Source organism: Brachycentrus maculatus, unplaced genomic scaffold, assembly GCF_059751285.1.
Source record: "Brachycentrus maculatus isolate JH-2025_06_01 unplaced genomic scaffold, ASM5975128v1 h1tg001678l, whole genome shotgun sequence".
Classification (NCBI taxonomy): Eukaryota; Metazoa; Arthropoda; class Insecta; order Trichoptera; family Brachycentridae; genus Brachycentrus; species Brachycentrus maculatus.
This window is the reverse complement of record NW_028282286.1, coordinates 1-15,643: the sequence shown is the minus strand read 5'-3', so window position 1 is coordinate 15,643 and position 15,643 is coordinate 1. Positions and strand designations below refer to the sequence as shown.

The 15,643-nt window shown below is 34.7% G+C and overlaps 1 pseudogene; it reads left to right on the top strand.

Moving 5' to 3' along the window:
* Positions 1-275: 275 nt before the first annotated feature.
* LOC148298730 (NAD-dependent protein deacetylase sirtuin-2 pseudogene) lies at positions 276-3,777 on the top strand (annotated as a pseudogene).
* Positions 3,778-15,643: the final 11,866 nt, after the last annotated feature.

The window sequence follows — 15,643 nt, the reverse complement described above, 5'->3', positions numbered from 1 at the left end:
GATCACCACAAATAATAAAGAATAATTTTAATTGCTCAAAGACAAGATGTTCACGTTGATGAAATAAGACTCGGAAGATAAAATTAAGGTCTATCGAAGTCAGCCCAAGGGCGGTTACCCACGCAAATAGGGTGGTCCTTATTAAAGAAATAATAACCTTGATATGCGCGTCCCCAAAGCATTAGCACTCTAATGGTTGGAGAAGGGGCATCCAAGCGAAAAGGGATATAAGTTCGCAATTCATCCCAGAAACTTCGCGCAAAGGAGAGAGCGGGATGGAGATGATCGAAGGGACAATCGAGGAGGATATCGAGGAGACCGAGGGGATCGGGGAGATCGAGGAGATCGAGGGGACCGCAGAGGTAGAGGAAATAGAAACCATTAAAGAGGCGAAGGCAGAGAATATGGAGACCGAGACGGAAGAAGAAATGATCGAGGAGGAGACCGAGGAGGAGATCGAGGTGACAGAAAGAAACCCACATACGTCGACAAAGAAACCGGCTAAAAATCAGACAACAAAAAGATATTTGACCAAAGACAAGTCGAATAAAATAATCGTACAATCATTCTTAACATTAGGCCAATACAGTAAAAGAAGAGCAGAAGAGCTCGGCAACTAACTTGGCTCATTTAGAAATAAAAAGAAATCTGAACAGTAATAAAATGCTTCAGAATAGCTTCAGCTCGATACCACAAACATGTAAAAAAAGAAAAGCTATGAGAATTACTAATCAAAAAATAATGCGACTTAAGCTACTTTCAAACGACAAGCCGAAACCTAAGAGCCAGTATTCAAGGCTAAAGATGGGATGAAAAATAAAGCATGGAAGCGCAAGGAAAGTAAGCATAATGAATAAGAAATAAACTCCTCTAAGAAATAGAATTCTGGAGATGAAGAAAATACTGCTTCAAAAACAGATAAACCTCAGACGAACAATTATAAGGATTCAAATAATGACAATGATAAAAACACGAAAGAAGGAACAACCAAACGTTTCGAACAGTCAAAGAACACCGAACCCTCAGAAACTTTAAACAATACTAAAGAAAGCGAAGAAAATCCTAAAAAACCCTAAACCTTCAACAAAGACAAAGATAACTCAACAACAGGCGGATACAAAAACAACGCAAACAACAAATAATATCGCAAAACAAACAACCCTCAGTCGAGTCAAAACAATAGGCCAAACAACAAGAAAAAATACACAGAAAAATAATAATAAAAAATGCCGACAAATAAAAAGCAGAACTCTCTCAAAGATCAAAATGCATTCTCTGGGTTAATGGACTCTGATGGGGATGATTGATTTGCATTCACTAATTAGTATATTGAATAATATTATGAATTAATTATTAATAATATGCCTGCATTATCGTATCGAAGATTTGGCATTGCTGATGTGTCACTATTGAATGTGTTTGATTATTTTATTATTACTTTCTCTTCGATCTCGTCTCAATTTGCAGTTTCTACACTCAGATTAAATTGTAATTTAAAATTCCCAGAAAACAATCTTTGCTCAATTTGTTATCATAATCTATAAGCATTTGATAGATGCCGATTGATATGATTACAATTTGACTGACAAGAGCAACCTTGAAATTTAATACTCAAATGATTTATCAGTACTTTTTAACGTTGTTATTTTTACCTTATAAAATAATAAAGTTTATTGAATCATAAGATTGGAAGATGAAACTGACACTCAAAGAGTATATGACCCTGCATAAAACTAACAAATCAATCAAGTTACACTATGAGAGACATGGTGAGTTCTATTACCCAACCAAATTGAAAATCCTTGAGGACAAAGTAGCGAAAATAAATGCCAAGCTCGCGCATATTATGGACAGAAAAGAAACAGAACAGATTTCCTTGAAATAAACACGATAAATTGAACAGATGATCATTTTGCTATATAACGAGGCCAAATTAACCAAGGTTACAAACAATTAAGAAATGGAATAGGCAAATTTCAGCAAATATTAAGAAATGCCTTCGATAAATTTATCTCTATTACAAGTTTCTGATAAAAAATAAAGCAGGAACAGTTTTTCAGAGCTGAAAACTGATCGCAACGAAAGAATCAGGAATATGAAATCAAGTTCGAATCATACTATTCCCGCATTGATTTCGTCATCTCTCACAGTCCCTGATAGATTAAAACGAAAGTCCTAAATGAAATCTCCTTAGATAGCAATAAATAAGCCACCCATAAAAGAAATTCCAAAATTCGAAACCACCAAACATTCTTACTTTACTAACTTTTACTCCCTGAAAAACAAATTCGGCCTCTGAGCATTTATTGTTAAAGTACCCAGCTGCCGAATATTTGATACTCTTCACTCAAATAGGATTTTTTTCTATTTACTCAAAAGTGTTTCAGATATAAAACCAAACAAACTAATTAAAATGATCGATTGAATTATATTTGTAAAAATAGACGATCAGATTTCCTTAGGAAATTATTTTATAAAGCAAATCTGATGAATTAATTCTTGTACTATTATTTAAAGATGATTGAAAATCAAGATTTGAAGGGATTTGCTGTCCAGCCTAAACTGGATTGCCCACATCTTCTGGAGGAATAAATCAAAAAGCTGTCTGTCTTTCTTTTGGAGACAAATACGGAACATTTTGCAGAGTTCAAGTGTGCGAGCTGTGATGACTCTACATAAAATTGGATCTGCCTTCATTGCCAGTCAATATAATGCTCAAGATATGTAAAGTCGCATATGGCAAAGCATAACAGTACTACCAAGCATCCGATTACGTTAAGCTTTTCGGATTCTTCGTTTTGGTGTTACTAATGTGATAGCTATATTGATCACGAATTGCTGAAAAAGGCAAGAGCATAATTCAGCAAATCTAAGTTCTCGAAGACTATTTAAGTCTCCTAAGAAAGTGACCTTGCTAAGGAATTGGAGAAGATGAGCCTGAAAGAGTAAGAGAAATAATCGGCTTTTACTTACGATAATTTAGTAAAAGGCTTGAAATAAAAGTCATTCAAAAAAGTTGTATTTTTGACTGGCGCTGGCCTGAGTGTTGCTGCGGGAATCCCCGATTTCCGAACTCCAGGGACAGGGCTCTACAGCAAGTTGGAAAAGTATAACCTGCCAAGGCCAGAAGATATCTTCACTCTCGACTATTTTCTCAAGAACCCAGAACCTTTTGTGACTCTTTCACGAGAATGGATGGAAGGAGATTTCCAGCCAACACAAGGACATAAATTTATGAAAAAAATGCAAGATGATAAAATTTTATTAAAAGTCATGACACAAAATATTGATGACCTCGAAACTAAAGCTGGTCTCTTTCCAGAATATCTTCTTCAAGCTCACGGACACTCGAGAACCGCACATTGCATTTCATGCAAGAAATAAGTTCCAATCGAATCTTGGAAATAATCGATCCTGAAAAAGTAAGCCTTGAAATGCCCCTTTTGCGAAGGCCTTGTGAAACCTGATATCGTCTTCTTCGGAGAGCAGCTCCCAACATAATTTCACCTCGCCCCCGAAACAGTGAAGCAAGCAGACTTAGTCATTATCATTGGAACTTCACTCACTGTATTTCCATTCGCATTTTTGGCACAAATGATCCCTAAAAATGTTCCAACAGTCCTCATTAACAACACTAACTCCCAAACAAGATCCTAGAATTTCCTATGGCTGGAAGGAGATATCCAATAGAACATTCAGAAGATCGCATTAGATTCACAGTGGTATATCTGAGCATGAACGTGAAAATGGGGAGTGGGAATGATGTTTGAAAGATGAAAATTGTTTGTTATATCGAATTAATAGTCGATTATTCAATAAAAATAATATCGAATTTAATCGAATTTAATCGAATTTAATCGAATTTAATCGAATTTAATCTGACAGTAAAGAGCAAATGCAATCATAACACATATAATCTGCTCCTAATTCAAATCAATCTTATTAATTTATTTAATGAATCATTTCAATTTTAACTTTCTTGCTCTGACATTTCGACTTAACTAATTTGATCGAATTAGATTGGCCCCTTAATTTTAATCTAAATCCAAAAGAATCCCTCCCCTATCTTCCACTCCAAAGTCTGATGGTGTTTTCCATTGACATACATAAAATATTCATGTATTTCTTTCATGATGATATTGCTCAGAGGCTGATATTCCATATTACTATGAAAGGAGTGCATAGAAAAGCCAAGCACTCCCATCATTACAATCGCCAAAAACAAACCATAGAATATCAAAGATATTCCATTACTGTTATCAGTATCTTCAGAGGTGTTATCTCCACTCTCAGCATAGTTACGATAGATCTTGTCACTCATAAAGCAACCAAAAGCAACAATAACAATGAACAACAAAATGAAAACAGCAGCATACTTGAACATCGAAGTCTTCTGAGCTTTAATCTTGCTATCGTAAAGCCTATTCTGTATAATATAGTTAACATTTCTGATTATTTATACATATTGGCTATGTTCGAGGTATCGGGCTAATTCTTCTGGTTTTTTATCAGTTGAAAAGTGCAATCCTCGAATATTCGGGAGCACATAGAGAGTATTTTCAGAACGTAGAGCCAACTGTTACACATACTAATAAATACTACGCAATAAGTATGCTCGAATATAGATATTAGTTTTGTGGAACTATCTTTTTATTTATTTTTGGGATATTCTCACCATTTGTCTTCCCAGTTCCGTATAACAGATTTATTCGATGCTCTTATCTGTTTCATTGCTATTGTTATTACCACTGTTTAGACTTAGCAATGTCGCAATATAACTCTCAGCAGTCGAAGAATCGTTCATTAATGACAGTTTCTTTAAATCTTGTTCGGATAGTTAGTAGTTTTGTTATTTACTACCGATGTTCTTGATATTGGTTTTTGTGTTAGTTTTAGTGTTCGATTGATTGTTGACGATGTTAGTGATGCTGCTTACATGGTTCTGATTATTTCCAAGATTGTTTGTGTTTGTGTTTAAATTAATGGAGATATTGGTGTTGAAGAGTTGAGTTTGATGACAAACTTGTTAATTTGTCGACTATTTTTCCAATATTTTGTTGGTGTAGTTTTATATTCTTTTCGAAATCATTGAGTTCGATTAATATTATTTACTATTATATAGAGCATACTATTCAGGGAAACATATTATTAATAACAATTAATAATTAATATCAGAGTAATAACTAATTATTTGAAATGAGTCTCGCATTTATACCACGTATCTTACTGTCGATTGGCTTGCTCATTTTAGCATTCACCCTCTACGATCCTCTCTCACTAACTACATTCTTTAAACTAGAACAAACACAAACATCCCTCCACCAAAACATCCACACCACCTACAATTACATCACAGCATCATTGCCTAACTCTCTGTTGCAGCTCATTCAAATCAATCAGATAATAATAGCATTATTTGCACTTCTTATTACAGGTAGCTGTATGTTGCTTATTAGAGTATCGAGATCTATTTTGCTGGTAATTGCATTTAGTATTTTGTTGTGGGTTTGTCTATGTGCGAATACTTTTGTGGATTCTTCGTTTGTTAATTGGGAATGGGCGATTCAGGGAGCGACTGTTTCTATGGGGTTTTTGGCTGTTGCTTATCTGAAATTTGGGGAGGATTTTGAAACTGGAAGTAAGAATGAATGATTCGATGCTAACAATGTGTATAAAGGTATTCATGTCAGTATCAAATGGAATATATATAATATCCTAAATAAGTCAGTTTAATGATGATCAATGTCTACCACAATTATTTCCATGATGTCCATATCCATGATGTCCATATCCATGATTACCATAGCCATGATGCCCACCACCATGATACCCGCCATAGGACCTACCACCACCATAGTTCATACCATGATACATTCCTTGTCCCATATAATACCCACCCCCGTTCCCATATCCCTGCAGAATAGGTAAATGATCTCCTTATCTATAAGATTCAAATGAGTACTATTGCCATTTAATCTTCTACTGAAACAAATATTGCCCATCACACTATTTCGTCGTTTGTTTTTTGGTTATTATTATCCAATTATATCATTCTCTACAGTTTTTATGTTTCAGTCCATCTTCTGATATCAATGATGGGTTTTTCAAATATAAGAGTATGACGCTTAAAACTTGGCTCAATAAGTTAACAAATAAGGGGCCGACATATTAGTATATAGATAATCATCAATCTTATTTGTTATCTAACTTATAACTATAACTATTTATAATTTATTACTTATAATTTATGGCCTATGATTTATATCCTATCATAACACAGATAATTGAATTGTATATCAATAATAAAAACAGAATGCTCTATAAAATAAACTTCAAAGCCTTCCCTAAAGCGCAAGACGTCCAACTGATGTTAATCTGGCTGATTCTCTCAATTTCCTGCTTAGATATCTCAATCCTAAAGATAACCCCAACATCACTCAACACATAAATAAATCAAATATCTACCTATAACTGGAATATTAGCCTGAAAGCAGCATCAGCAACACCTATCGTCACTTTCACTTTAAAGTTCCCAGATTGCATGGCCATGAACTCCACAACAACAACAGTTAAGGATCTCCGCAATTCGACTGGAACAGCCTTAAAAATACTTTCAAATATCACACAGAATCCTTACATTGTCACTTTTTAGTTGCCTGTTGGCTCACTAAGCCGATAGTTCTAATTTTAAGTCAGCAATGTTTCAAACTGTGAATACTCGGGTTAATTCAAAGACATCTATATACAGACTTCAGTAGAAACTAAATAACTAACTTATAATGGAGCAATTATCACAATCAAACCAGGATCTATATCTAACTTATAAGTATCATTTGAGGGTCTAACAGGATCTCGGAACTCTATTGCTTATCTTGATTTCAAATTAGCCAATCATATTTTGTTCGATTCCTCATCTCCAATTAACAATAACAATCATAAGCTTGTCATTAGAATTGATGTTAAAACTTATATCTCACATTAGAGTCTTAACTTATTGTCTTTTAATAAGACTCCAGAAGCATTCATAAATATAAACAATACAGCCGAATATCTCAATAAGGACAATCCTGTAACATGCATAAATATGACAAATTTACAGCTCAGATGCTAATTCAGTAGCTCACTATTCTCCTCATCTTTAAAAGGAGACGAAATAATAAAATTAAAGATTGTTGGAATTGCCAATCCTACCATCACTACTAACTATATCTCAACTATAGATGGCTTCACAATCACTACTTTGGATTAGTTATAACGAGTTTATGATACTAGCATTTCATGCACTTTAATTCCAGTTAAAATATTGGATGTAAGAGCCACATTTAATAACACCCGAATTACCATAAACTCCTATGATTATTTAGGTGAACTGAATACAGATATAATCGCCCCTATTTCTATCTATTTAAACGATCGGATTACCTTAACCCATAATCATGGCAATTTCACAAATTGCAGCGACGCCCTCTTTTTACTCCGAGGCCCAAATAATTTCTCATCCTTAAACTAATCCGTAATTTCCCGTCGATCAAACTAAAGAGTATACTTCAGCTCCAGATCCAATCACAACCTCAATGACATATTATCAATTCTATTCAACCCATGTTTATTTGGGATGCCTGTCTCAACAGTTCCTATTCAATTTCAACTTACGTTTGCTACAAATTATCTATCCTCTTCTTATAATAACTACATGCAAATTACAGCTGTGCTCAGACCAGAGCCTTCTCTGATCCAAACCAACAAACTAACAATGTTGCCACTCTCCAAATCAATAAACTAACAAACAATCTATACATTCAGTATTTCAATCAGCCAGATCTTATCTTCAAAACCAATGCTACATTTTATCTTCCCTGCATAGGTCGACTTAACAAAGTATGCTGAGGATCCATAGGATAATTGCTAGGTTTTATTGGAAAATACATCGCCTGGAGTGAAGAACTGTGCAATTATTCCAGGAGTTAATGGGATAAAGGTTACTATAACAAGTGCATCTTCGATGTTAGTTGGGTTTGTCATTGAAGTGACTTTTAAGAATGTGGTCAATCCGGCGCATCCTGTTGAATATGCTTAGTTCGGCATCGAGAGTTATTATGACTATACAATTCCTGATATATCTGAAGCATTAGTAGAACAAGGACTCAATATCGCCTCGATTCAGTATGAGCCACAACTCGCATCAGCTTCCATCAAAAATAACAGCTACCAAGTGTACCAATCACTCTCCTAAGTAAAAATCCTATACACTCCCCAAAACACCCTCCCAAAAAACTCACAAATCAAAATAACCTTCAATCATCCAATTATAACCAACATAAATTATATCTCCTCGTCAATCAACAGCTCCTCCTCCAATCTGTCCGATTATCAGTGGGTAATAACAATGAATTAATAAGTCTTAAAGCTCACTTAAGTTTAGATAGTCTTCAATTTGACCCCACCTTCCTTTTTGGGTCAATTTGATTGCTTTCATTTAACTGCATAAATTTCTGGAGTTACCTATGAGAGAACTGAGCATGCCGTGCGGATCTCAGTTGATCGTATAACAGAATAGTAATTCACTGTTGTTCCTGGAAATAAGAAAGTCGCAGCAACCACTGACTACACATTTACTTTCACTTAGAAAGTTCCACATAACACACCATCCTATAGAATGCAGATATACTTCCCAGCAGACATAGACTTCCTCAATGGCCTCTCTCAATGCACATAAGGATGTCTGAACATGCAAGATATCAGCACAAGTGGCACAGATATCGCACAAATATCACTCCAAACAAATGGCATACCATCAACACAAACATTCAAAATATCAAACATTGTCAATAAGAGATCAATAGGCACATCAGGTGATATTATAATAAAAACTTACACATTACAAAACTAAGAAGTCTCATAATCAATTGGTCAAGTGGAAACTAAGCTTCCTGATACAATTACCGGGGGACTTGTATAGACTAATTCTTATTATCAAGCGAATTAGGAGTCAGTTCAGATTCGGATGATTTTTCCGACTTCTAATAGACTTCGAGAGGGAGATTATATTAAGATTTAGTTTAAGACTGAGGTTTATACGCTTAAGGGTTCGCCTGTCTTTTGTATGACTGGTCTTTGTAGCAATTCAACTGCCGGAGATACGCTGATAATAACAATAATACCGACACAGAACCAAGTACTCAACACAATCATAACATTCACTATCTATTAGTTGATTTCAAATGCCAACACCCCTTACAATGTGCCCTCATATTTCACAGTTAAATCGTACACTAATAATAACTAGCTGATTGGTGAAGGATAATTTGTATATATGGTCAGTTGCTCAAATATCGCAGCTAAAGCATGCAAGAAGTGTTTGAACAACAGTTGTACAAGCTGCTACGGGTCTCTTTATCTTTTGAATACACAAACGAATGGCACAATTTGCACGAATAATTGTGGAACATTGAGTTAATATGAAACTTTCTCAAATTCTGGGATCTGCAAGAAATGTTAAATACCTTGTGAGACTTGTGACAGTCTTTCATATTGTCGGACATGTGCTAACGGATATTATAACCATCGAAATGGCAACTGCTACTCCTACTGTAATGAAACAGGAACATACATATACTTCAATACTGCAGATTCGGACTAATATTGTGAGAAATGTGAGACTTACTGCACTTTCTGTTCAAATGGCACATACTGTGAGTCATGCATTGCTGGATATTTTGCGTATAATGGCAATTGTGGGACTGAGTGTCTTATTGGCACATATAAAACTATCAGCATTTGTTAATTATGCCATATTAGCTGTGAATCTTGTGAAAATACCAGTAGTACATGCCTGAGCTGCAATTAGGGATACTTCTCATGGATGGGTAATTGTATAAACACATGTCCAAATGGTACTGTTAAAAATGGAAATGCTTGTTAATGTGCACCAGATTGTCTCTAATGCTCAGAATTAATCAGTAAATGTCTCTCTTGTCGCGATCCCCTTTTCTACTTCTAAAACACTTGTTTAACAGAATGCCCTCCCCGTACATACTAAACTGGAAAAAGCTGTAATATTTGCAATACTGGCTGCGTGAGCTGTACGCGCAATACTTGCAAATAGTGTGAACTTGGCTTCTATATCTATAATAACTAATGTTTTAAAGACTGTAACAGCATTTCACAAAGATTCATAAATTCCCAAGAAACCCTAAAATGCATAGAATGCCCATAAGGCTGTGATTAATGCGAATAAACCACATTCAATTGCTTAACTTGCATCATAGATCCGATATAACAGTATATAATGACTTCCGAGAAGAGATGCATAAGAAAATGTGAAATCGAAAGAACATGCAATATCGAGCCGGAATAACTGCCTATAATTCCAGTTCCTGGAACACTTATTGCATGTATATGGGGTATAGTTTTAGCAATTATATGGGTATTCTTTAGCAAGATTATATATATACCGTATTCTTTGTTGTTTGTAGGTGGGTTTACTGAACTCTTCATTGCTATTTATACACTTACTGAAACGTATTCGAAGATGTCATTGGTACAACAAATGTCAAATGTAAGCAGTAATAGTCGGTTACTTCAATCTACTGCAGAATCAGCATAATATCTGACAATTGTATTCAATCTTCTTATTGCATGGATAGTATTGAACTATGTTTGCAATATCGCACATATTATAATCTTCTTTAAATTCACAAAACCAATGATCCCACAACGTCAAATTCACAAGATTACAAACTACACAATACTTATCATCAGTGCAATGACATCCTTCAAATTATCATTGGTTGCATATAGTCGACTATTCCCATCCCCATATCTCGAAATATCCTCGAAATAGAAATTATACCCAATACACTGGCTTTGTGGCATTGCAATATTTGGAGTCGATACCATCCTCGCAACAATAGGCTTGATTCTCGTAATAAACTCTCAACCAGCCAGCACAACATTCATGCTAGGAATCGACCTTATCATTATCTATGCTATTTTTATAATTGCATTCATTTATGTGTTAGCAGTCCCCAAATCTTAGACCTTTTACTCATAGATTAAGAAATCATATATTGTAGACAATTATCGAACTTAACAAGACATCCTTGGAATTAGTCAAGGTGATAACAATATCATCTAAGAAATATATGAGGAAGTGGGATAATCTAAATTAAATGGAAATATCAAAAAATAGAAGAAAGAGAAGAAATAAAATTAATCGAAGGTAAAATTAATTAACTCGAATAAGAACTATGTATTCAAAGATGAGGATATCTCAGAGGATAATCATTAGGTTGATTGTTTGCCGACTCTACAGCCGAATATGCTGAGGATTATACCAATGACACATTAAGGCAATTAGTAGAGATAGTCATAATAGGATCAATCGAGGAATGTGAGGGATATTGATGAAGACAAGACTAAGCGGAAAGTAAATAAAAACAACAATAATAACAAAAACAACAATAATAATAACAGAAAAGACACAATGCTAAAAATCAATACAATCAACAACCAAAATGATTCTTCTTCTCATAATCCCAACCATTAAAATATCGAAAATAATGCCTTGTAATAACAATAACAATAACCTGAATACTAATAAATATAAATCGATCATCATACAAAACAAAGAACTCTGTAGAGCCAGTCTGTCACAGGAATTCGAAGATCCCACAAAATAACACCGGAAAACAACAATAAATAAATAAGCTACAGAAGCAATAGTAAATAATTTAGACAGAACTCTATAAGCAATGTACCTAACCACAAAAAAAATAACAAAATTGCACATTCTCAATCAACCATAAAACCAACCTCTCATAAAAACATCATCCATAACCATAAAAATGCGCGTTAACAATCATAATCCTCAAACATCGACGAAATAGATTTATAATCAATAATACAGACTAAAATGATCGAACGCTCTCTAAAAACAGACAAAACAGGCAGAACAAACAATAATCCCAAAAGCGAATAAATATAATACGAGGAAATATCACCAAGTTGGTTCAATATTCAAAACCAAAGATATGATGTCAGTGATATCGACGATATTATCGAAGGTAATGGTAACAAAAGTAAGTGAGCAATGTATGAGCAATGGCAGTAAGTGACAATGATTGCAAATGTCTCACAAATTATCTATCTATCTATTTGGATATTTATGTTATTCTATTTATTTCTTCCTATAAACCGCAATCACTGGCTACTCATATATATGTATATATCTGTTAATATCGTTAATCTCATAGTCGATACAGCTTTGAATATACAACTGATAACTATACTACAGTCATATTTGTATATAAATAGAAACTCTATGACCACAACTGCAACCAGTCTGTCACGCACAGGCCAATCCGCCCTCTCAGCGTAGAATCTCTTCCAGAAAATATAAAGCCTCTAAACATTCCTTGAAGGTGTCCAAACAGATCTTTTTAAACTTGACCAAGAAGCTAAAAATATCATCGATTAGAAGAATAGTGTATAAGCATATTTATAAGAAAGAGCATAAGGTACTCGAACACGACTTATGGGTGAACTAAAGTCATTTGAAAACTAAGTTAAGGGTATAATTGAAAGCTCTCGAAAATAAACATAGAAAATTGATGATAAGATTAGCTACATTAAGCAAGGGCAGCTTGCAACTATGCAGATGATTTTAGGGCTGCAAAGAAGAGTGAAGGAAATATAAGTGCAAATTGGGGGAGCTGTTGATTGAATAAATGAATGATTTGTGATTGAATCTTATTTATGAAGGCAATTATGTTTAGGTTGATATTATTAGGAAGAAAATGAGGGTAGAGGCGGAGGCGAGGTGTAGGAAAAGAGTCGATTATTATTCGCAACTATTTCTTATTCTTATCACTATTTTCTGTATTAAATATGAAAGAACTCCATAAAAATCAGATAAATAATTTGATTGTACTCATTAATTTGATATATGCATCATTCATCATGAACCATTAATAACTTCACGAATGAATAATAAATAACAAAGAATAAAGAGAATAAGAGGAAGTATCAGATAATCAGATAATATCATTAAGTTTGATAAACTCCTAAACATACCTTGAAACAAAACCCGCCAATTCTTCATTCTTACATTTAACCGCAAGAGTAATCGTTTCCACTTCCTTATGAACCTAGAACTCCATACAGACTATCTCCGATTTCTGGAATAGTTGCAAATATAGAAACTGCTTAATACACTCCTCATCTTCAGCAGATGCAATAACCTTAATATGCCACATCCGAAACAACTACTAAAGAGTCTCCTCTGAGATCATGTCGATTTGTTTGATGATCCTCGTGATCGATGATCTATAATATATCAAGAATAGATGTACCCAATTTAGAATTATTCCCAATATTGTTCGAACTATTCAGCAGTTATCTAGAACTATGCGTCAATCTCGTCAGGATCTATCTTGTGGTACTCCTAGCTAAATGAGACACTTGAACGTATTCTTTCGAGTTCGAGGATTTGGTCAGGAACTTAAGAGTTATCTTAGTTGTATTAGATTTCGCTTAAGAGTTCGATGTACTTTGATTTGTCGATTAGCCATTTACCCTTGTTCTGGGTGTATGCAATTTATAGGGTGTTGAATTCGAGGGTGCCTAATTTTGTGTGCATATCTAACTTGGCCTCCTTTTCTGCTTTGTAGTCGAATTCTCTGCTCTCTAGGAATGCTTTCTTGAAGTGTTTGAGATCTGCTTTCATTGCTCGATAAAGCATTACGGTGTAGTCTCTTACTGGGAGGGTTGTTTGTTCGTCCGATAAGATTGCTCTGAAGAGATTTGTGACAATGTTGAGCATTTACATAGGTCGTTTTAGGAATAGTTTTATATTAGCTCTCAACAACGATATTTTCACTGAATCGTCAATCATGTTCTCAGACCAAACAATGAGCTAAACTGCATTTTATATATGTTCCCCATAATCTCCAATTATTGCCAACATTGCACACTTAGATTACTTCTATTTTATTCCCCGAATTAGCGGATAGAATGCATTCTCCAACAGCATAAACTATTTCGGGTACTTCCTCAAAAATGTACAAATCACCAGTATCGAATAATCGCATAGATTCTCATAGCAATCAAAGACACTTATAATCAGATCACACAGTATTTTCACTATCAGCTTACATTCCTGCAAATTCTTCGATTTGAGTATAATGTCATTAAATGCCTACATAGCATACTTAATGATATCCGGCTCACGAAGGTACTCGCAGAGTTAATTAACAACATCAGTAAAGTTACTCGCCCGACAATTCAAACTCAAAAGCTAGATTTTGATGATTTTGAGATATGTTGGGTTACTGTCTGCAATGTAGAACTTCTTTAATTATTTCACATATATTTAGAGGTTGTAGACTTTGATTATGTGCACTAGATGTTTGAGGATTATGTACTCGATTTCAGGGATTTATGAATTAATGAATGCTAATAAGCATGGTTTCATTATTCTTTGAACATATTACATTATTCTGGGGTAGAGTGTGCCATATTTGAGGAAGATCTTCGAAATGGCAAGAACTAGAGAGGAATTTTGACTACGGATTCTTCTCTCTAGGGATTTGATTGTTTCTAAGGCATTCTCCTATGAATGAGGGTTGTGTAGTTCGACGTAGTTTAGTACCATGGCTAATTGGCATTAATTGAATTTTTCTAAATTTATCAGGAAATGGAGTGCTAACTTCTTGCTCATTGCAATACCTTCAGGCTAGATTTAATTGATTGCTTCGATTGCGCAACATACGATATCTGGGTGAGGCCAACGTAACAAAGAATAAAGACTATTCAGCACTTATTAAGATCTTTGTGGATCTTCTTTCAGTCTATTTTGTTAGGTTATCACTTTGGTAACACCCATAATGCAAGCTCTCCTGCCACTTAAATTGTAATCCTCTGCGATCCCTTATATCATGATTGGCATCACATACTCCTCTCTGCCCTTAAATCTTAAATTAGACAGATGTCGTATAGCTAAAGATCTGATGGCTGGATCACTTGCAACAGCATCCTTCATGAACGTATTGACGGCCATTCGAGCAAAATCAGCATTAGTTCTACTATACTGACTCAAATATTGAAATACAATCTTTTTCTCAACAATATCCTTAGTCGCTGAAGCCAACACCATTTCCATGTACATTCTCGACGTATCCACTCCATAAGTTGTATACAGCATAATCTTTTTCAAAACTTACTTCCTAAAAGTAAACAGCTCAGGATTTGAGAGTGTTTTCCGAAAGTATGCTCTCAGTTAATTTAACTCATTCTTTTTGGTGCCTTCATAGTATACATCATGTTTGGAGGATCTGCTTACTGAAGAAACAGTTGGGAAATTGGGTATTGATTGAATATTGTTATTTTTGGGTTACTATTTCGGTGTGTTTGAACTGATGTGATTGAAGTTATTGCGTTAGAAATGCATTGGTTTTTGGGTTTTGAAATATAATATTCGGATTGTGAAATATAGATAATTTATAATATTCATTCCATGGATTTAAAACTAATGATAGCTATGGCATTTTTATGTTAATCACTTTTTCTTTTTATTGGCCTGGGGTTGGGGTTGGGGTTGGGGTTGGGGTTGGGGTTGGGGTTGGGGTTGGGGTTGGGGTTGGGA